General features: G+C 34.5%; 1 long non-coding RNA gene across 2 annotated transcripts in view; it reads right to left on the bottom strand.

Moving 5' to 3' along the window:
• Nucleotides 1-826: 826 nt before the first annotated feature.
• Nucleotides 827-25,043, bottom strand: part of LOC140596122 (uncharacterized) — a 64,309-nt gene continuing 40,092 nt past the window's right edge. The window contains exons 3-5 of one of the 2 annotated variants that reach the window (XR_011998133.1): nt 14,208-14,290; nt 12,925-12,976; nt 827-850 (exon numbers count right to left, since the gene is read on the bottom strand). This is a non-coding gene — a long non-coding RNA (uncharacterized lncRNA). Of the gene's footprint in view, nt 851-4,086; nt 4,279-12,924; nt 12,977-14,207; nt 14,291-25,043 lie in introns of those variants that run through there. The other variant, XR_011998132.1, reaches the window with a different exon arrangement.

The following is a 25,043-nucleotide window of genomic DNA, read 5'->3' on the forward strand; positions in this document are numbered from 1 at the left end:
TCTTTTTTTTTTTTTTTAATACTCGAATAACTGTTTTTGAACAAGTGGCCTGATAACAATTCAGTTCAACTCTGGTCAACCCAGAAATAAGACCTGGGATGTCTATAGTATTCATAATGGGTAAAAGTATCTGAGGAAGAATAAAGAACTATCATGATATATCAGGCAGATTGCTTAATGGCAATTTAGGTAAATTCAGTCATTTAATCAATCCACATGGGTAGGGTAGGATTAGAACACGATGCCAGAATACTTGAACCAAATCTCATGCATAATCCCCCTCTTTTATTCTGAATATTCCATACTCTATTTATGATCCACCTGTTTCAGGATTAGATCTAAATATTATATTTAATCAACCCCCCCCCCCATTCAGACTACGGAATTTGCTCTACTTCTCACAGATTTGATAGGAAAATAATAAACAATCTTGAGGAACCTAATTAATTTTAATAAAAGGATACTTGTTCAAATGGTCACACTTTCTACACATCAGCAAACGCATGCTCCAGTTTAGGGCAGCTTTAGCAGATGCAGTACAAATGTTGCACAACCTGCTTCCTATCATTAAATGACGTTTTAAGTATTTGTCACCAGGAATATATCCAAGAAAAAGAGTTCAGTGGCTGGTGTGATGATAAAGTAGTCAAGGTTCCAGAGTTCTTTTTTCCAGTGATTGCAGCAATCATTGTAGAATATTTCTGACACTTTGACATGATAAAATTTCTCTTCTAGTCACGAGCATGCAAGGAGAATGATGGAAATCAAGTAAACATAGGTTCTCCTGAGGTTAGCTACTTCAGGACATCTGGGACAATCTGAACTCGGTTGTTGATATTTGTTAGATTAGCTGTTGTCAAAGAAAAGAAGGGTTTAAGGACATCAGTACATCCTTGTCCTTAGTCTTTCATTGTGCTATTTCTCCAGTAGTAGTCTTGATAGAAAACCAGTCAAAGATACCTTAACATCTAGTGATTACAGATATAGAATGTACACATCAACCTGGCTGCTGCCTAATTCTTAATTATTATTTATGCAAGCATTTACACAGGTTTTGCTGAATATCACATGTTCTAAGGTAAAATCATCTTTACTTTCTTGGGTAAACTATAGTTGGTTGGAGGCATAAAAGAACTGCAAAGTCAAAATTTCTCCAAGATTCCAGACTAGAATGTGTTTTTGAGATTTTATATATTTATTTGACAGAGAGAGAGGGAAAGTAAGGGGTGAGCAAGGGGAGGGGCAGAGACAGAGGAAGAAACAAACGTCCCTCTGAGCAGGGCACCTGATGCGGGGTTGGATCCCAGAACCCTGGGATCATGGCCTGAGGTGAAGGCAGACCTGTAACTGACTGAGCCACCCAGTGCCCAGCCTAGAATATTTTTACCTAGACTGTATATCCCTAGGCTTCCAATTGGAATTCCTGTTGGGCTTTTTATTGAAAGATCGTGTCAAAAAATGTTTCATAGAAGAAAATCACTTTCCTTACTATTTATCAACACTAATGATCTTTCTTTTCCTGATTAAGTAAATAGCACAAGTAGTGATTCACCCAGATTAAAAAATATATTTTTTATAAAGATAGAAGTTTTATAAGCCATAAAAATTGAAATAAACTAGAAAGAATTCTGCCATTTTCTTCACTATTCTCATAATCTCCTCATCAGCCAGTCCAACAATGCCATTAGCTCTATTTCCAAAATAGCTTCCAAATCTGTCCACACTGTTACTTCACAGTGATCCCCACCAGAGTTCAAGGCAGCATCTTCTCTCCTGACTGCTGTATAATCTCCTACCCAACCTCTATGCTTCTACTTTTGTCTTCCCATAACCATTTACAAAATACATGATCTTTTTACAAGGAAAATTAAATCTTTTGCTCTCCTGTTTAAAATCTTTTAATAGTTTCTCATGACATTTAGAAGAAAATCTAAATTTCTAACCATAGCACACAAGGTGCTATGTGGTCTTCTACCACCATTTTTTTAAACTTTTTTTTTTTTTAAGATTTTATTTATCTATTCATGAGAGACACAGAAAGATAGGTAGAGACACAGGTAGAGGGAGAAGCAGGCTCCGTGCAGGGAACCTGAAGAATGATTCAATCCCAGGACCCCGGGATCATGTCCTGAGCCAAAGACAGATGCCCAGACACTGAGCCACCCAGACATCCCTAACTTCTTTACTTCCCACTAAACTCCAGCTACATTGGCCTTCTTATTTGTCTTCCCAAACTCGCAACCATTTTGTTGCCCTGATGTCTTTTCTTACTGTTGCCATTGCCTAAAATCATCTCTGTTGGCTCCTTTGAAGGCTGCTATTTTAAGGTCGTAGGCCTGTGCCATCTCATCAGAAAAAGTTTCCCTGCTCACTCAGATATTCCTTCTCATGACAACTTTTTTGTTTGTTTATTTCTAGGTGCTTATCAGTAACAGATGAGATACCAATAATTGATTTCCTTATTTGTCTACAGTATAAGATCTGCAAGGCAAATTACAACTGTCAGCTGAGTGCCTATATCAATATCTTGGAACTAGAAGGTAGTCCATAAATGTTGTTGAAAAAATTAATTCCTATCCACATTTATTTGTCAAGTATGTAGTTACTTTACTTTTTCTTCACAGATGGTTTCTTACTTCACTTCCATTATTAGTACCAAACTTGTTCCTCCCAACACCAATTAAAATTGTTAGTGAGGAGGATACTACAAATCAACAATTAAAACACAGATAACCCAATTTAAAAATGAGCAAATGTTTTCAATAGACATTTTCTCCAAAGAAGATATATGAAAGATCAATAAGCACATGAAAAGATGTTCAGCTTCATTACTTATTAGATGAATGCAAATGAAAACCACAATGAGATACCATTTTATATACACTTGGAAAGCTGTAACCAAAAAGACATATAGTAATAAATGTTGGCAAGAATGATGAGAAATTGGAATCCTTGTAAACTGCTGCTGGTAAAGTATGCTATAGCCACAGTGGAAAACTATCCTTCCTCACAATGTTAAACATAGTTAACATGAGACTCAGCAAACCCACTCTTAGGTATAGATCAAAGAGAAATGAAAACATAGGTCAACGCTTGTACATGAATATTCAGAACAGCACTAGTCATAGTCTCCAAAAATAAAACAAAACAAATGACTATGGAATGATGAATGGATAAACAATAAATAAACAAAGAAAAGTCATGCAAAAGAATATTATTGAGCAATAAAAAAGAATGAGGTACTGATGCATGTTATAATATTGGATGAGCTTTGAAACCATTGTGCTAAGTGAAAGAAGCTAGTCATGAAAGACCACATTTTATGATTCCACTTATGTGACAGGTCCAGAATATGCAAAACCATAAAAACAGAAAGTAGACTAGTGGTTTCCAGGGGTGAAGGAAGGGTAAAATGGGCAGTGACTACTAACTGGTATGAAGTTTCTTTTTGTGATGATAATAATCTTTTAAAATTAGATATTAGTGATATTCACACAACTGTGAATATACTAAAATCTGAGTTGTACTTTAAAAGAGTAGATTATATGTCAATAATGCCATAAATAGTAAAGAATTTTTTAAAAGTAAAAGGGTGTAAAATCTATTTTGTTGTTTCGTTTTAAGCATAGCTAAAGCAATTTCATAATTCAAACAAAACTAAAAATTAACTTGTAAGACAAAATAAGCTAAGATCTTGACTTGATTATATGGTGATAGAAAAGTTAAAATAAGGAAAATGTGAAAATTTTGCAAACATTCCATTTATAAAGATTTCGATATTATCGTAACTAACCTGATTTTAAGGTCTATGACATTCCCTTTTTAATCTCATGAATTAACCTTATGGTAGATCCAAAAGTCTGCGACAACTTCATTTGGATCCCTTAGGTCATTGGATCTAGATAAATTTTTCTTCACTCCCCAGAAACACTTATCTTCTGAACACTTTGGCTCTTCTAGGACAATCAAAAACAAAGCAAAACAAGACAATTCTAATTCTTCCAAGGATCCTCCTACAAAGGTCTCTTTCTTATCTAAGAGAATAAAGGCAATTTTGTGATTTATAAACAGTACTGTGTAAGCAAATGAAGATCTCACCATAAAGACAAATTCTAGGGCAACCCCCGTTGCCCAGCAGTTTGGTGCCGCCTTCAGCCCGGAGTGTGATCCTGGAGACCAGGGATTGAGTCCCACGTGGGGCTTCCTGCCTGGAGCCTGCTTCTCTCTTCTCTCTCTGCCTGTGTCTCTGCCTCTCTCTCTCTCTCTCTCTCTCTGTGTCTGTCATAAATAAATAAATAAATAAAATCTTAAAAAAAAAAGACAAATTTTACTCTGTAATTATGATAAATAGTTAACATTATACCACAGTATCTGCCGTATGCTTATTTTGAACTTTGGAATAGTTTTTTTAAGAGTCTACTTGTATTATTTCACTTAATCTTCAAAAGAACTCAGTGAATTAGGCATTGCTGTAATCTCTATTTTAGAAATTGAGTAGCAGGCATGAAAAAGATAAATTATCCATTTGGGGAATATAAAAAAATAGTGAAAGGGAATAAAGGGGAAAGGAGAAAAAAATAAGTGGGAAATATCAGAAAGGGAAACAGAGCATGAAAGACTCCTAACTCTGGGAAACGAACTAGGGGTGGTGGAAGGGGAAGTGGGCGGGGGGTGAGGGTGACTGGGTGGTGGGCACTGAGGTGGGCACTTGACGGGATGAGCACGGGGTGTTATTCTGTACTTTGACAAATTGGACACCAATAAAAAATAAATTTATTAAGAAAACAGAACTCAGTGAATTAGGCATTGCTGTAATCTCTATTTTAGAAATTGAGTCACAGGCACGAAAAAGATAAATTATCCAAGACTACACAACTTCTAATGGCGGAGCAAGAGTGTTAACTCAAGACATCTGACTGCCTTATGCTGTAATCCTTCCCTTGTACATACAAGCAATAATTTTCCATGGAATAAATGTTAACAGTCATTCAGTGAGAATTATACACAAATACACATTGATTAGATGTGGGATATGGTCTTCACTGGTCTGATAGGCCTGGATGTTTCACTTTTGTTGATCAAAATGTGTTTTTTGTTTTACTGACTCCAATGTCTCTACTAGACTAGAAGAACTAAAAACAGACATTAGGTTTAGAGAAATTATTTTTTAAATATTATGCTTTTTTGTAAGTCATTCTTCACATAGAATGACCCAGACTCTTGCCAAAAGGTTACCAAAAGTACATCAGCATGAATGACCAAAAAACACAGAAAGGTGTTTCCATGCACATAACCTTTGTATAACTACTATAAATGATATTGGTGATAAATGAAAAACCTGAGTACGACACTTATGAATTTTTGAGGGAGGGTTTTCAATTGGGGAAAAAAGACCATCATGCTTGATTAATTTTTTAAATGTTTTCTTCAATTTCCATTTCTTGAAGGACACTATTTTTTACACTAATTGAAAGTCCAACTTGCTTGTTTAAAGTATTGCTTTACTTTAGTACTAGTACAAAAAAGTTGTACTTTACTGTTGTACCAGCTCCAATAACTGTAGCTTTTCCATTCTGACACCCTTCCCTTTCTGATATCTAGTAGAGGGTAGAAATCTCTTTTGCCTTTTGTAGTGCCCAACATGGGACTTGAACTCATGACCCTGAGATCAAGACCTGAGCTGAGATCAAGATTTGCATGCTCAATTGACTGAGACATCCAGGCAACCCCCCCCCCCCCCCGGCCCCAATTTTATATGGGAAATGCAACAGCCCTTGTAGAGATTAGAGGATTAGTCATTGTTTCTTGGTATTAAGGATGTATGTAAATTAACTCATAAATCATGCTCTGGAACTGGGATGACTTTAAAAATCACACTATCAGGAGCACCTGGGTGGCTCAGTAGTTGAGCTTCTGCCTTTGGTTCAGGTTGCAATCCTGGTGGTCCTGGGATCAAGTCCTACACGGGCTGCTTCTCCCTCTACCTATGTCTCTGCCGCTCTCTGTGTGTCTCTCATGAGTAAATAAACAAAATCTTTAAAAAATAATCATTCTATCAATATAACCTGATAAGTTAAAGCACAAATTTAATTTCTAATAAACTACCTTTGAGTGTTTCATTAATGGTTGTATTTATCATATTAAATCATAAAATATATATTTATCATATTAAATCATAAAATATATAGTTCCTCTTTTATTTCAGATAAAAAGCTCAATTTATTACTTATGATAAAATTAAAATGGGCTAAAATTGATGACATTTTATATAAACCTTAATTTGTTATTCAATGGATTAGAGAAAAAGATAACTTTATGGTTTTAATCAGTAAATTAGATATCCTTATAAAAATTCCTGAAAAATAAATATAATTTAGGGTGGTTTATGATAGGAATCAGAATTAAAACTAAAAAATAAAGTAATAAAATATTATAGAGTTGATTGAGCCATTTAATGAACTTCCATTTTGTATAATAAATTATTTAACAATAAATTTTTTGTTATTTATCAGAGAAATTTATTTCAAAGACAAATCCAGACTCACCAGAATTCACTTTCTTTTTTCTTCTTTTTTTTTTAAAGTAATGTCTACACCCAATATGGGGCTTGAACTAATGACCCCAAGATCAAGTCACATGATCTGCCAACCGAGCCAGCCAGGCATCCCTACAATTTTCTTTCTTACTATCTTTCTGACTGTTAGAGAAAGGCTCTTATAGTCTGTGCTCAATTATTTTCAAGCATTTGACCCCTTCTCAATTATAAAGGGAAATACTTTTTGTGGAATATTATCACTATGATGAGAGAGTATTTTCTCCTCTTCAGAGTTTCTTGTGTACTGTTCTTTTACTAACACTTTGTGGCAGGTTTTTATCTGCTAAATAAACTCCTCGATGTGGAAAGAAAACATAAGGAATCTGTTGAGAGACACCTTGTCTCAATGTCAGTGTAGTGCACACCATTAATTTGATAGGGAAGGTGTTTTGCCCTATTTTACTCTGATAAGTTTCAGAGTGTCAGTGACATACATCATGGTTTTCCATTAGGGAGATCAAAAGAAGGAAAGGCTACAGATTAGAAGTTTAGAGTTTTATCCCATAGATTGTCAAAAGTGCTTGAAAGTCCTTAAAATGAATGTTTTCGTTTAAGAGAAGCTGAATTAGAATTAACAAAGGAATTTATAAACTTCTTTTATAAGCTGAGAAAGTAGCAGCAAATCAATAATAACAACAATAAGAATGCAGGACAATTTTAATGAAAACATTAATTGTTTTACAATGATTAACACTGTTTCACAAAAATATGTTATGTAATTTTTAATAACAGAATATTATATTACAAAAGTTATAAGTAAGCAAATGCCTTACCTATACCATTACCTGTTTTAAGTATTCATTGCATTAAAAAACAGTTACATATGTATTTAATTTTTTCATATCCTTACTTCAACTTCTGATTTCTCTTGTTTAAATTCTTCTCATCATCACCAAATTGAGTAATCTATATGGACTGCAACTCTTTCTCATTTTCAGCTTAGGCCTCAGCTGATTAGTCTATGTTTCACTAGAGTGCAGTTCTTTCAAAAGTCAATCAATGGACATATAATTGTTGACCACTTTCGTAGATTCCACCCTCTTTATCTCTTTTTCCTACTCATAAATCCTGGAGTTTCCTAGGGTCCTTGCTTTATATCTGGTAATGCTTTACTGCTTGAATTGTCTTTGAAAAAAAAAATCTCTTTACTCTTAGTTTCTATTGCATGAAAAATGACAGAAAAAAAATTAAAGTTACCCCAAAGTACTCAGCAATCGAATAACTCCATTTGACTTTATCAGATGCCTTTATTTTGTTACATATTTCACTGTTGTTAATTTAGAAGACATAAACGGGCAGCCCGGGTAGCTCAGTGGTTAAGCTCCTGCCTTCAGTCCAGGGCGTGATCCTGGAGTCCCGGGATCAAGTCCCACGTGGAGCTCCCTGCATGGAGCCTGCTTCTCCCTCTGCCTGTATCTCTGCCTCTCTCTGTGTGTCTCTCATGAATAAATAAATAAAATCTTAAAAAAAAAAAAAAACTTAAAAAAAAGAAGACATAAACTAAAAAAAATCAAACCCATGTATAATCATCCCACAGTGAAAACCAACGTTAAGAATAATCTGATGTATAATCATCCAGTGTTAATGCAATAATAATGCCTTTCTAGGTGTATTTATCATATTGGATTTTAATTTTTAAACAATTGTTATTGTAATAGTAGAGATGAGATTCTACATGTTGGGGATTCGGTTTCTTGTATTTTTTTTTTTTTTTTTGGTTTCTTGTATTTTTGAATCTTTTGTATCATGTATCATACCTGGAACTCAACGCTAAGTATATATTTGATGAATAAATAAATGAAAAAAGAGTAAGTAGATTTCATCCATTTTTCAGGCTTTCACTAATATATAAATAAAAAATATTATATATATGGCCATGGCAAACTACTCACCTTGTATTCAAAGTGAGAAATCTGAAAATGTATTTCTAATTCCATAATTTCTCTTTTTTTATAATAAATTTATTTTTTATTGGTGTTCAATTTACCAACATACAGAATAACACCCAGTGCTCATCCCGTCAAGTGCCCCCCTCAGTGCCCATCACCCATTCACCCCCACCTCCGCCCTCCTCCCCTTCCACCACCCCTAGTTCGTTTCCCAGAGTTAGGAGTCTTTATGTTTCATTCAGTCTTCTAAGATAATAATTATCCTTCAATGATATTTCTGATACCTGGTATTTACTCTCCATATTTAAACTTTATTTCTTTTTTATCTAGATATGTATAATGGCACAAACAGATGTCATTTCTAGTTTCTTCCATCTTAAATCTCTCCTCTGCAATGCTCTCCTGTTTAAAATACGTAGATTTTAAAGTATATTTTCCCTTACTTTTATGTAACAGAAGCCTATGATACCTATTCACCAAGTGGTTTTTCCTTTTCTCTTGGAAATAACTAAACACTATATTCCCCACACTCTTGCTGAATATTTTTATGTGAAGAATTCTGTTCAATGAGATATTAAAGGAAATGGTGTACTCCAATCCTTAAGCTAGACTCTGAAAGACTGCATATAATCTATTTCTTCTCTCTCTATCTTATTCATAATTCTGGAAGAGAAGAAATGCAAGATCACAGAAAGACCATAATGAGGTACTCAGATCTGCTTGTCATCAATTTCAGAAGGGATGTTTGAAGTAGGAGTGGAGAGCAAATGACTGTTATTTGGACAGTGCCATGAGTGAGTAATAAACTTTAGTAGCCAGCACACAGTACTTAAAATTTCTATTTTCTAACTCTTCTCTTAGAGCTGTCAGGCAAGGAAGCACATTTTTCTGTCTCTGAAATTATTGTAGATGACAGTTTCAGCAAATGTTTTGCCATTGTATAACACGGATCATAAAGTTTCTAGCCTCTGGTATTTGTTTCTTAGGTACCCACTGCCGAAATGCTAAACTAATGCTAAGTGTTTTAGGCTTTAGTAAAAACAGCACCCTTAGCCTGATAGCTGTTTCTGTATTAGCCAGGATACTCCTGGATATGTTGACATAATAGATAAACTCACAATTCTTAATGACAACTCAATAAAATTTATTATTGACTCATGGCACTGCATGTCATTGCAAATGGCATGATTTCATTGATTTCATTCTCTGTTTCTTTCTCTCTCTGTCTCTCTGTCTCTCTCTCTGTCTCTATATGTAGAAAGAGACAGAGAGAGAGAGAAACTCAGCCATATATACATATATCTTCTTCATCCATTCATCACGTTAATGGATACTTAGGATCTTTCCATAATTTGGCTATTGTCGATAATGCTGCTATAAACACTCAGATGTATGTATCCCCTCAAATCAGGATTTATGTTTCCTTTGGGTAAACACCTATCAGTACAATTGTTGGATCATAAGATAGTTCTATTTTTAAGTTTTTGAGGAAACTCCATACTGCTTTCCAGAATGGCTGCGCCAGTTTGCATTCCCACCAACAATGCAAGAGGGTTCCCTTTTCCCCCACATACTCATGAATATCTGTTATTTGCTGTGTTGCTAATTTCAGCCATTTTGATAGGTGTGAGGTGGTATCTCATTGTAGTTTTAAAATTAGATTAATTTGAAATAATTTTAATTTCTAAGTAGCATTCTCCAATAAATAGAATCATGATTCCTAGAGAAAGTGCTAATTCCAGGGCTATGGCAGAAAAAGTCCATACATACATTTAGACTTTCTTTTTATGGCCAAAAGTCAGGATGCACTAAAAAAAAATATAAGAATATCTCAAAAATTCAAGGAAGCTAGCTTGAATGGGTTTACATCTACTAACAGAATAATTTGGGAATGAACTCAAATAATTTGGAAATCAACATTATTGTAATGGATTACGCTCCATCAAATAAAGATTCCTTGAGTCCTCCATACCAAATTAAAAAAAAGAAAAACATAGGAATGAAGGGAAATATCTTCCCTACAACAAAATATTAACAAAGGTAAAAGGAATAATCATCACTATGCAACACCCAAAACAATGAATTATGGAAGAATTGATGTTAAAACTAAAGGGCGAGATTTTGATGCTGAACAAGATATTCACTTTGTCTTAAAGTAGAACTTCATTCCTATTTCTTACTTGTTACACAATTAACAATAGAGTGATCTGAAAGTTACTACTTAAACAAATGATCAAATTTTACATCACTAATATGGGACAAACTGATATCTGCCTCTTGATATGTTGCACTAAAGAAGGAGAACTTAGATAATTACATTGTCCAAAATGCATGTTCTAAACTAAATGATAAAGACTAAAGGACATTAAGCAAATAAATGGCCTATGGTCTTCAAAATATCAAAGTTTTGAAAGACAAAAACTTATAGATGAATTAGCCCAGATTAAAGCAAACAAAAGAGACATGAAAAGAAAATGAAATGTGTGATCTTGGACCAGAAAAATTCTAAGAGGAAACTCTTGGGGAGATTTGGCAAAATATGAGTAAAGTTGTAGGTTGGATAATAGCATTGCAGCAATGTCAAAATTCCTGTTTTTATCATAGGATATATATTGACATATTTAAACAAAAAGTGTCCTGATGTTTGCAAGTTATTATCAAGTGGTTCTGAAAATAATCGTAAAATATACATATGTATCTATATGTACACATATGTGCATGGGCACATAATATGGGAGAAGAGAAAGAGCGATAGATTGAGAATAATTCACAGCAAAGTATTTACAAGTAAATCTTGAAGAGTATTCAGGAATTCTTTGTACTATGCTTGCTACTACTTTTCTCTAACTTAAAACTTATTTAAAATTATTTTGAAAGTTAAAAACTTCAGGGCACCTGGATGGCTCAGTAGTTGAGCATCTGACTTTGGCACGGGTCCTGGTCCCAGTGTCCTGGGTTTGAGTCCCACATCAGGCTCCCCACAGGGATCCTGCTTTTCCCTCTGCCTATGTCTCTGCCTCTGTCTGTGTCTCAAAAAAAAAAAAAAAAAAAATAAAAAAAATAAATAAAATCTTTTTTTTTTTTTTAATTTTTATTTATTTATGATAGTCACACAGAGAGAGAGAGAGAGAGGCAGAGACACAGGCAGAGGGAGAAGCAGGCTCCATGCACCGGGAGCCCGACGTGGGATTCGATCCCGGGTCTCCAGGATCGCGCCCTGGGCCAAAGGCAGGCGCCAAACCGCTGCGCCACCCAGGGATCCCAATAAAATCTTTTAAAGAAGTTAAAAACCTCATTAATTATTTCTCTCTTTAGTTCCAAGGTGTTATAATTTTGAGACTCAATTAGTGCAGTTTGATAATGACAGAAGAAATGCAAGGAATTTATGAGTTCAACAACAATAATAAAAACAACAACTACAAAAGAGGAATAACACTTTAAGCGAACAATTGGTAGAATAATTTAAGATAAATACTATTGATTGTTAAGCCACATTTATTACTGAAATGTTTTACTCATTTCTGGTGTCTATGAAGAATGAAAAGGAATTAAAAAATAGCAATAAGGTTTCATATAGTACAGAAGTGGAATTCAGTGAGATGGAGGATGTGTCTCTCAGGATTCCCAAAACCCTTTTATTGTTGTGCAGCTTGCCTAGAGGAAATTGCATCACACTAAAATTCATTAGGATGTCATTAATGAGGTCTGTGCACATTTCAGCCCAAATGAACTTTGACATCCGTCTACAGGCCCCAAAACTGGTTCTCTGATACTTTCATTAGAGGGGAACACTGTCTCCATGGATATGAAAATGTAACAAGCTAATTGCAAATATTAAGACTGTAGGGAAGAAAGAAATATAAAGACTGTTACAATTAAATAACAATTTCTAATATTATTTCAAAACCTCCCAGACTTCTGGTGTAAAAATAGATTTGATTAATTTAACAGTCTCTAAAACTAACTATAATTCAAACACAAATACCCATGTTTTGAATGTGCACTAGCAATTCCTAGGAATTGGAAATTAGTGTTATCATAGTCTTACTAATTATAAAAATATTAATTTCTCTGTCATAGTTACATACATTTGTCAATCATCTAATCTGCACATTTAAGTGGTAGTCTCTTCAGACTTGTAAACAATAATATTTAGATACTAAGTATAGATGTATTGATTGCAAGTGCTTTTAAATAATGAAAAGATTTATAATTAATGTCAAGTAGTGTATAAAATATTGACTAAAATATGAATAAAGTTCAGTTACAAAATGAATGCTTTTTTTTTCTCACTGAAATGTTACATGCTACCTTTTTTCCATATGTGATTCAAATTATATCACCACATCTGGCATTAAAAAGGTTCTATTTTTTCTAAGTTTTGACAATATATGACAATCCATGACAGCTTCTTATCTATCTATAAAAAACTCAACTTACAAGGCTGTCAATTGTTTTTCTCTTTGTGCTTGAAAACTGCATTAAGGGTAACCTGCAGAAGGAAAAGAAAAAAAAAAAAAACATAACACACCACATTTTTTTGTTTTAAATTTACTTTATAAACAACATTTGTATCTGTTATAGATCTGATTTCATTCTATTCTAGGTGAAAATACCTAACAGTCCTTAAAATATTTTTTTCCTAAAATATTCTCTGCATTCTGGCATCTGTTAGAAATAGAGGAAGTAAGAAAATTAATCAGTGAATATAATATTAAAACTCAAGGAAAGTGTAAAAAAATGATTATCAATTTTAGTAAAAATGGTATTACATATCAACAACTCTCTTTTGTATATATGTTTTCATTTTCATGATTCAGAAATTAGTGTTCATAGAGTCATCATTGCCACATAAAGTAATAAACTGTGGTGAAAAATTGACAATCATCATGCTAATTAAATCAATTAAATTGGATACCTCAATATTATATCCTCATTCATATTAAATAGTGGCTGAATTATTCAATTGGTTGTCAACATTAGTCAAGTCATTGAAGAAAGCTTGATTCTGACAATCTAGCTCAAAGTATCCCATCTGTGATGTGGACATACACTATTTTATTCCATGAAAACACCCTCTTCTATTTTCTGATACAGTGTTAGATACAGAACCTGATCAGCATGTGCTTGAGCATTGCAAAGTTAAGCTCACAATATTTTTTGTCATATGAATGATGGATAATGCCTAACACCAGCTGTCTTTTCAGCTGTGACTTGCCATCTAGCCTGTCAAATAGCTCAATCAAAAAATCAGTATGATATGCTACTCCTTTTACTGAGGGAAATGCCTCAAGTCATAAAGTTTCACAATACCCTTTGGTGATTTACATAAAACTGTTTTCATTCCACATTTCCTCTTCTCTTACTGATATTAGATAATGGGAGATTTATATAAGGCTAATTTTGATCATAATTAGATGCTTTTCACATTTTTCTTTTACCTATTTATTAGTAGACCCATTATACTATCTTGCAGAAGGCACTAAATTATCAAAGAGCCCTAATGACTATTGAGTTTAGATTTTTTGACTGATCTGTTTAGCTTTTGTATTCAAGTCTAAGAGATATGCAAAACAAATCAAAGCACTTTGTTTTCTTATTAATTCCAACTCCTGAGACAACTCTGTAAATATAAATGTAGAAGTCTCAAAATGGGGGTAATGAGATCCTCAACTCTCTGTGTAGTTAAGATGACCATTCTATTTACTGTGTAAATAACTTACTTTTCCAGGAACTTCATAAACAGGAATGATCTTCCTCTGGCACTTATTTTTTTACTTCATCTTTTTTAGGCAGTCCATTGGTACTGTGAGAAAAAATTAATGAGTGCCATACTTTATTGATGTACATGCTAAATGTTATGAACTATGAAGTATAGTTTTACTTCTGTTCCATTAACATAAACAGAGACATCATGGGACATCTGGGTGACACAGTTGGTTGACTGTCCAACTTCTGATCTCAGGGTGGTAAGATTGAGCCCTCCCTCAGTCTGGCTCTATGCTCAGCATGGAATCTGCTTGGGATTCTCTCTCCCTCTGTCCTCCTGCTGGTGCTCTCTCTCTCTCTCACTCTCTAAATGGGTAAATACGTCTTAAAAAAAATAGGGACATTGATAAGTAGAATTGGACTAAAAGTCAGCATTCTTGAAAGTGTTACCTCATAAGTTATACATGTGATCAATTGGTCACATTTTAAGAAATATTACTGATTCAGTTCACTCTTGAAATTTTTCAATTTTTTCTTATGATACACGATCATAACGGAAATTTGATAACTTGAAATTTGAAAACCACTTGCACTTAGGCTCTCTTATAAAAATATTAGAGATCTCAGTTGAAGTATCAGGTCAGATCTCTTTATTCACGTAACTCAATAAAATTCAATAAAATTCAAAATGTTCACTTTTGTTTTAGTTTAAGTTTTTCACATGAGTCCAACGCTCTCTTAATGCTTTTTTTCAGACCATATTTTATTTTATATTTTTAAAGACTATTCTTGTTTTAGAGCAGTTTTAGGTTTTCATCAAAATTGAGAGGAAGGTACAGAGATTTCCCAAATATCCCGTATCTTATACATGCATGACCTACCCCATTATCAGCTAGAATGGTAAGTGTTTTTTTGTGATGAATGAACCTACACCGACATACTAAGTCACCTAAAGTCCATAGTTTACCTTAGAGTTCACTTTCGATGTTGTACATTCTAAGGGTTTGGACAAATGCAAAATGGCATTCTGATATTATACAGAGTATTTTCACTGCCTTAAAAATCCAATGTGCTCTGTCTATTCATCACTCCTTATCATTTCAGCCCTGGTAGTCAGTGACCTTTTTGTTGTCTGCATAGTTTTGCCTTTTCCAGATAAAACATAGTTGAAATTATGTAGTATGTAGTTTTTTTCAAATTGGCTTTTTTTTTTTTCACTCAGTCATGTACATTAAAGATTTCTATATGTGTTTTCATGGCTTGATAGCTCATCTCTTTTCAGTACTGAGTAATATTCTATGGTCTGGAGGTACCACAGTTTATCCATCCAACTGCTGAAGAACAATGAGGATGCTTCCAACTTTGGACAATCGTGAACAAAACTACTGCAAAGATCCATGTGCAAGGTTTTGGGTGGTCATCTCACCTCCTTTGGCTTAAAACCAAGAAGTGTGATTATCAGATCATATGGCAAGAGTATATTTAGTTTTTTTTTTCTTTTTAAGATTTTATTTATTTATTTATGAGAGACACAGAGAGAGAGGCAGAGACACAGGCAGAGGGAGAAGCAGGCTCCATGCAGGGAGCCTGACATGGGATTTGATCCCGGGTCTCCAGGACCATGCCCTGGGCTGAAGGCAACGCTAAACCACTGAGCTACCTGGGCTGCCCTATATTTAGGTTTATAAGAAACTGCCAAACTATGACTGTAATATTTTGCATTTCCACCAGCAATGAATTCTTGTTGCTCCACATCCTGGCCAGAATTCAAAGCTGTCAGTTTCTAGATTCTGGCCAATCTAATAAGTGTATAGTGATACCTCATTGTTGTTTTGTTTGTTTTATTTTGCATTTCCTTAATAACATACAATATGAAGTGTCTTTTCGTGTTTATTTGCCTCCTATATTTCTTCTTTGGTGAGGTGTCTGTGAAGGTCTTTGGTCCATTTTTTAATCAGGTTGTTTGATTTTTATTATTGATACTTAAGAGTTCTTTGTATATTTTGCAAACAGCCTCTATCTGATGTGTCTTTTGCAAATATTTTCTCCCAGCCTGTGGCGTGCCTTTCGTTCTCTTGATACTGTCTTTGGCAGAGCAAAAGTTTTTAATTTTAATAAAGTCTGCTTATCAATTATTTCTTTCATGTGTTGTATCTTTGATGTTTTATCTAAAAAGATATCATCAATTTCTTAACTTTTTAATGTTCCTATCAATGTAAGTAGAATGAAGGTTAAAATATATCCCTTTCTTAATATGTGCAGTCATTAAATCATGCACTGACTTTCCTCATTCAATCAACATTCAACATGCTGTTTAAAGTACTAGATATTGATAAATCTTGCTATTATCTATGTGGATAGAATAGGAAATAGAAAAATTCACACGTCAAAGTTTCTTTGGTTTAGGCTTCAGATTTTGAAGTGAATTAAGGGGCTCTCTCAAATTTGTTCTAAAATACCATACCGGTTAAGATCTAATCGTCTAGAGCAATTAAATATTTTTGCATTTTTAAAGAAAGATTTTACTTATTTATTTGAGTGTGAGAGACAGCATGAGCAGGGGGATATGCAGAGGGAGAAGCAGACTCCCCACTGAGCAGGGAGCTGAACATAGGGCTCCCTAGATCTCAGGACCCTGGGATCCTACCCTGAGGTGAAGGCAGCCACTTAGCCAATTGAGCCACCCAGGCCCACCTTTTTTGCACTTTGTTTAATGCATAAAACCAATGATTTAGTGGAATGGCCTAAACAAAGTGTCTTTTTTTTTTTTTTCCTTTTTAGTTGTTCTCATTTCATTCTTACTGAATGACAGACATTTTAGTGGCTTGAAGGAGAAAATCTAATTCCCTCAGTCTTCCGTATTTCCACTAGCAAATTTGCTCTTCTACAGTTAGGAAAATATTGACCAGATTTATTATAATTATCCTGGAAAAAATTACACTTTTTAAGAGTCCTAAAGAAAAGTAGCAAAGGTAGTCGGGAATTAAATATTGGTCTTAGTCAATTTGTAGAGTTTTTAGAATAGACTGGAATGAGCCAGAAATGATTGCTCTCTAAATATATGTAGAGAGAATTCCACATGCTATGTGGCATTTTCTACCTCAGATCATTTGTTTTTCGACATCTGATAAAAGTGTACCAGAGAGAAAGGAAATTTTTGATGAACAGTTCTCCTACATTAGTCCATCTGGTCCTCTTAGTTTCTATCTTTCGGTTACATCAAATCACCGTAAAGCTGTATGCTTGAATAGTATTATATGGTTTCCAAAGTATAGGACTTAACCAAACTCTTTTATTGTATATAGCCATCATTTTAATAAGTAATGAGTACACACAATTTCTCAGTTTCTTTTTCCTTTACCTCCCCAGTACAAGAATATAAATAACACTTTGAGCTGTTCTTCTGCTTTCCCAGGGTAATTGACTAGTTAAGTGATTCCCATTGAGGCGGCTGAGCTGATGCTGCCCTACATTTATCTTAAGGCACTACTAAAGCTTCATTTTATTCCCAAGGGACATCCAATTTTGGGACACCAATATGAATGTTTGTTTTATACTAAAGATTCTGTAGGGAGGTAAGGAGATACATTCGTTCATTTGCCAATACTTACTGAAACTCCTTCAGGTGTTAGGAGATAAGTGAACAAAACAGGCTATATGCTTTCATGGAGAAGACAGACATTTTTATGGGGGAAGAAAGAGTGACAATAAACAAACAAACAAACAAATATTATATTGCAAAAAGTGATAATAAGTATGAAAAAGTAAAGTGAGAGAGAGCACAGAAGGTGGTGAAATTCCATATAGGACTATCAACGTGGTTTACAGTGTGGTTAAGAGCAATATAAACCATTGCAGAGGTGGGAGATGAGATCAGAAAGCAAGTTAGGGATAAAGGAGAGACAGAACAGGGACTGGACACTGGTCCCCACAATCCTGACTGTGAAAGCCAGCATTCCTTGATAGCTGAAACACTACACCTCCTGAGTTGCACGCTCTGCAAGAATGGAAGCAGGATGCTTACCAAAGGAGGGACTGATGAAGATTGTCATGAGCATGCTGTGAAGGCCCATGCACCCGTTGTGCCTTTCCACAATGTCAGCTTTATTCAATCATAAAACGAAGTTGTAAAGCAGGTTCAGGATTCCAAACTCAATGACAATTCACCATGTGATTAAACTTGGTTTCTTATACAGCACACGAAGCAGGACAGAAGACAAGACACCCAACAAACAGGATTACAGGAAGGTGCAGGAAGTCAGTCTGTGGTCCCACAGTTGAGATAAGGCCTTGGTCTGAAGTCCTGGTCAGCTCTCAGCACATACTGTTTCTTATGTTCAAGCAGTGAAGGATCTCAGTTCTGTTCCAGGATCAATCTGGCAGGGCTTTTAGTGATAGTTGCCTTTTTTAGGTGGTCTGACATAAATAAGTCAGGTCTGAGGAGTCTGACAGTTTGCTTCCAAAATCCTTCCCTTTTTAAAGGGATACTTGTCCACAGTGCCTGTGAACCCAACTTTCTGTGTCATCTACATGCTTAGATATCACTCCTCTCCTGCCTTAGCCTCTTTAAAAGTTTTCCCTGTATTTTGTTCACAGAGTCAGCCTGAAGGATAATTTCCTTTGTTGCTGCCTTTCTGTGCTGGAGCATAAACGCCAATAAAATTCTTGCCTAGAATATATCCTTGGCCCCAGTGTATTTCCATTGCTTGGAAGGCCCAGGAATCCAAGTTGGTAACAAAGTCATTTACAGAAGTCTGCCCCCCTTACCTGTGGTTTTACTTTCCAAAGTTTCAGTGCCCTGCTGTCATCCTTCACCCAGAAGCAGATGATCCTCCTTCTGACAATTGCCAGAAGGTCATTAGTAGCCTAACGCTGTGCTCCATCCTGTCACAAGGCATACCTCATCCACTTCATTTCATCCCATCACGGAGCATTTTATCTTCTCAAGTCACCCCAAGATGAAGAGTGATATAGTACAGTAAGATATTTTGAGAGTGAGAAACCACATTCATATAACTTTTATTGCAATATACTGTTATAATTGTTCTATTTATTATTTGTTATTATTGTTAATCCCTGTGATTTATAGGAAACATATATTTGGTCATTCAGATGACCAAATATATATTTCTCATATGTATTTGGTCTTTTGTCTACCATTTCTGGCTCACAGCTCTCAAAATCTATGGAATTTCCTAAGTGTCGAGCAATAAAGGTGTTTTCATTACGTCAATGGAGGTTACTCTGACCACTGGGGAGGGGTTGGAGGTTGAAGCAGACAATGGCCAATGACTTTGTTAATCATGACTGTACAATGAAGTCTCTGTAAAAACACAAAAGGACAGGATTTAGAATTTCCAGGTTGGTGAACACATCAACCCTGGGGAGATTGGAAGAGTGGTATGCCTGGAGAGGGCCTCCCCCCAATCTCCTCAATGGAAACTCCATGCCCTTTCCCTCAGTTTGTCCTATGTGTAGCTCTTCATCTGGCTATTGATTTGCCTCTTTTATCATATCTCTTAAAAAACTAGTAAGCGAATATAGTGTTTCCCTGAGTTCTGTGAGTTCCGTGAGCCACTCTAGCAAATTAAAACAACCTAAGGATGAGGCCTTCTAAACCTATAATCTCTAGCTGCTTGGTAGAAGTAAATAGCCTGGGACTGGCCTTTGAAGTAGAAATAGAGGGGTAATCTTTTAGATCTGAATCCTTAACCTGTGGAATCTCATGCTCTCTCCAAATAGATAGTATCAGAATGGAGTTCAATTCTCAGGCACTGTGCTCGTGTCCAAGAATTACTTGTTGTTTATGGGGGACCCCTATGTTGGAATTGGGTCCAGGAACCTTAAAAGAATCACTTACTGTGGCTAATTTACAAGTTAAACTTTATCATAAGTATGCAAATACAGGAAAAAATATATATTATATATATATATTTACATATATAATATGGCTCAGTACTAGCCAAACTACTAGTTTTTAGGCACCTACTGGGGATCTCAGAACTTACTCCCAACAGATAAGGGAGGTTATTGTATTAGCTTTTAGGATTTTAAGTATCTCAAATATCATTCAGTGTAAGAGGGATAACTATTTGAAATTTTAGTTTTTTAGTTTGAGGAGTGAAGATCCAAAAAAAAAAAAAAAAAAAAACAATAATAAAATTCCCTATAAGAGAGCTCTCATTTTTTCATTACATATATATACATATATGTGTATATATATATATATACATATATATATATTATTCTCAATGTTCTCCATTTTTTCTCTAGATCTTATTTCATTGAACAAATCCTCCCTACAAATCCTCTCTACTGTCCAAAACATTCTGTGCTGTTTTTAGCTAATATTTCCCATAAGCACAATGAAAGATTAAAACTAAGATCATAGAAATTATATGGTTCTTCAAGATTAGCTTTTGATTGTTTCCCTAAATCTCCTTTGTATTTCGAAATATTACATCATGTCATTTACTTTCCAAAACTGAGATATAAAACAAAACAAACAAATCAGTTAAAACTGGTATGTTTCTGTGAGGAGAGAGCATTTTTTTGGTGCACAGAATAAGATTTTTTTCTGTATTCTTATGCTCCTCCTCTCTGCCCCATTTTCTTAGAAAACGTAACTTTCTGGTAATGTAATGTCTTTACAGGGCTTATGTGTTTTTGTTCTTAGCCATTTGATAACTTTGGGGGAAGCAAATGAAATGATTACTAGCTTGCAGTTCTTAACATTTTAGTTTGGTGACTGACAAAAATATTAAATGGTCAAAGTTTTAATTAAGCTTTACTGATTCCATTGATCTTAATCTACATCAAACACAGATAGAATTGACCCGTGAAAGCACTCCGCCACTTCTATGTCGTATTTTCTAGGTCTAAATTACATAGTAGAAGTGAATGGATGTATATTTTGTTTACCTTCTAAAATATCATCACCTGTCAAAATATTTGTTTAATAATAAAATGCTAGAATAACATTCTTTGAAATTTTGAAAGACAGGGTTTCATGAATAAATAGCAGCTAGTGTATTTACCTTGTCTGGAAGAGAAGTAACAGAAGCGCTTTGTGTCAATCAATATGAAAATGTAATTTAATCCAATGAGACAAAAATCAATTTTCCCTTTTCAAAGTTTCAAAGTAGTTAAATATCACCTGTTCTGCTTAATTAGTTTTTGATATTTGTACAAACTCACCTTTAAACTTCATAACAATACAGCTTTTGTTTGAGCTTCAGATTTCTTTTCTCTCTCCTAATTGCATTCTGTTTTAGCTGGTTATAGAGAGGAAGAGAAAACCCTTTTTTTTGCAGAGAAAGCATGTTGTTTTCATGGTGGTGCATAGGCCTTTCAGGCTCCAATGATCAGAACAGCCTACTGCTGCAATCTCAACTGTTGTAGTTAGTAAATGAAGCTTTGCTTGAAAATCACAATTTACCACAAACCCACCATGCATTTTCAAAAAGGTTAAGAGGATATTTGGAAGTTGGATTGTTGCTAGTGTTTATGAAAGCAGAGGGGAAAGAGGAACTTCTACAACCAGCGATTGCCATATTTGAGTAATTTAAGAAACAAGATTTGAAATGGCCAGACCAAAAGCTTTATATATAATTAATTAAGTAGAGAAAGGAGACATAGGTTTGAGTGGGTATACCCAAATGTGTACCACATTGTATGATCTGGTACTTCTAGGTCACAATCAACTCCAACTTAGGAAGAATAACGCTAAGGCCCACTGTTATTGCCAAAGTTAGTTTGTATGACTCAGTAGAGAAATAGATGTGTGGATATGGGGAAGTACAACTCAAATTCCTCTTGAAGGAAGAATGTATTATCTAAGCTTCTCACAACCTTCAGCTATCAGAACTTTCAGGATGGTCTCAACTGCAGAGGGCAAGCTTGTTTAAGGTCATGTTCTTTCTGGAGTGACCAGAGTAATGATTGATAGAAGTTGAGGGGACACAGGAGTGAGAGGAAGAAGGATGTGCGAGCTTCATAATTCTCCATTCAATTCAGGACAGCTTAGATAGACCATTGAACTCTAGAGTTTCTCAGAAGTTGGCTGAGGTCATTGGACCTGCCCTATCTGGCTTTGCTTGTTTTCTTTTTTCTTTTCTCCATAGGTGTTGACCGCAAGGGTTTTGTTTCTGAGAAACATCCTGACACTAAACTCTGATTCACATTTGGCTTCCCTCAGAATATGACCTATCACAGCACTGTTGCCATAGATCACAGAAGATCACGGATTCTTAAGATATATATGCATCACTTATAGTTATTTTTTGGTGTTGTCAGTCAAAAGTTTTATATTTGGTCACAGAACATAGTAAAACAAAGTGACAATAATAGGTAGATTCCATGAAGATGTATTGCCATCTCTCTGGGACTATACTTTTTTTTTGCCTTTAAATTAATAAAAACCTATCTTAGAGAGACGTGGTTAGGGTTACAGAATTAAATAAAACTATATGGACACTAATTAAATAAGTATATACTTTTAGAGAGAGAAAGATAACAAAAGCACAGTTGCTAAGAAAATGGAATTTTGTGTTCGTCTGATTCTGTTTAAGAAACACCTGGCCCCTTGATGATAATGGGTCCTTGACAATTTGTTAACCTCAATTACCTCTTCCACAAAATTAGGATAATACGAAACCAAAAATATCAATGATTTGTGGAAATGAGTAAAACTGAATAATGTATATGAACTTATCATATGATATTTGGGTCATAGTATGTACTTAATACATAGTAGGTATTTTTTTAAATAAAAAAGAAAGGAATGTGATGTATAAGCCTTTTTAATATATTAACCCTACATGCTTAAAATGTGGGGTTTGTGACATATAAAAACCATGTTGATCAACAATTAGATAGCAGAAGTCTAAGGAATATGAAAGAGCATTTCTTTTCCATGACAAAAAATACATGTGTTGGAGAGAGGAATTCACCCCATTCTACAGGCTGATGTTTGTTGCTCCTGTCCCTTCCAAATTACCATCAAAGTGACTTCATCAAAAATACTAAATTTGGGAGAGAAATCTGTAGATAGACCAGAAACCAGCAAGGGTGCTCTGCTAGTTATTCTCCATTTGGCCTGTGCGCTCATTCTCTGACTTTATTTGCCTTGCTCTGCATGTAAGAGATTATATCCCAAGGACAGCATGAAAAGGATTTCCTGACCAGTTCAGGCAGTGGGGAGTTACTTACAGGTTATAGAAGACACAGAGGAGAGAGATTTTTATTAATTTTTTTCTCTCTTCCCATTTCTTTATAGCACCTCCAGCAATAGCTGTGTCATTCCCACACTGCACCCCTTCCTCCACAGTGTCCGTTCTCAATGATCTCCAGTGATCCGAGGTCTTCCCTGGGTCCATTCACCCATTTGCTGCTGCTGCTGCTTATTGATCACCTTACAATCTGCTGCTTGCTTCTTTAAGCCCCCCTCTACCTATAAGAGGGATCCCTCTTGTAATCCTTTTGTTTGCACTATCTGGGGTGAATTCTGGTTCAGATCAAACCATTTCCTGTTTATTTATATATGAATATTTGTTGCCATTTTGGGGTTGTACTATAGCACTTCAGATATGGTAATTAAACTAACATTGTTTTTCCTTTCATTCTTTGAGCCTACAATGACATTTATACATAACATTCAATAAATGACTGTATCCTAATAGATATATTCTCTCTTATTACATGTTGGTGTAATATCTTTTTCATATAAGAATAGTATAAAAAGATACACTATGAGTTTTTAGCTCTCTACTATATGTCTGTAGTCTTTGATTCTCTCAAACAGAATCTCATCTCTAAGAAAATTATATTTAGGTTTAATTTAAGTTAAAACATTTCATACAACAAATTGATTTCCAAAAATAATAATCAAATATTCCATCAATTCAAAGCTAAAAAATAACAGAATTTATCCCTTCTTTCAAAGTGTTCTTTTATTTGACTGAGAAATCTTGAGTGATAGTAGTTTTAATATTTTGGATATAAATGGAATTGGCTAGTTACCATAATACATATTTTTTCATTAAAGAATTCTAATCTGCTTCAATTTCTCAAATCTAAACAAATTGTAAAATTGGGCCTCCACACTTTTAAAATGATAAAAGAATGATTAATGACTTGTTTATCATTCTTACAGAAAATGTTTATAACATTATTACTAAGTAAAGATTCAAGAAAAAAAATTACTATGGTGACTCATGCTGGAAAGCAAAGATTCTAGATGCTAAAAATATACAATTTATTACAGCATTTAAAATTAAAACTACACCAAAGAAAACGATTTTCAGAGTCTCACATTCTTAGTGGGTTCAATATTGTTTTCCAGCTTGAGTTCACTATTGGAAGGCCTTAAAATCCAACTCAGTGAAAGACAGTCACAAAATTAGATATTTACTGACTAGAAATAATGTAGTACCTCATTCATAATAAATAAAATACTAAGAGTATTTATTTATCACATTTTCTGTTTAAATAATATTTTAAACAATGAGAAAATTTAAAAACATGAATGAGTACAACTTCTAGACAGTTTTCATAGTAGAGGTCACACATAATAACAAAATAATGTCACAAATCCATAGCTCTGACTGTAAAATGATGCCAAATTGTTCTTGTAAATAAATTTATTTATACAAAGAATACAAAATAATTGATTATTGATTAAATAATTGATATTGATTAAAATATCTTATATTACATTTCCTAGGTAGTTTATCTGTATAAATTCATGAATTCTATGAAAGCCTCATGAGTCTCTGTAACTAATTATGACTGATCATGAAAGATTGCTTGGTCTTTCGGTTTCATAAGATTAGAGGTATCAATTTGAGTTT

Source organism: Vulpes vulpes, chromosome 2 (genome assembly GCF_048418805.1).
Source record: "Vulpes vulpes isolate BD-2025 chromosome 2, VulVul3, whole genome shotgun sequence".
Classification (NCBI taxonomy): domain Eukaryota; kingdom Metazoa; phylum Chordata; class Mammalia; order Carnivora; family Canidae; genus Vulpes; species Vulpes vulpes.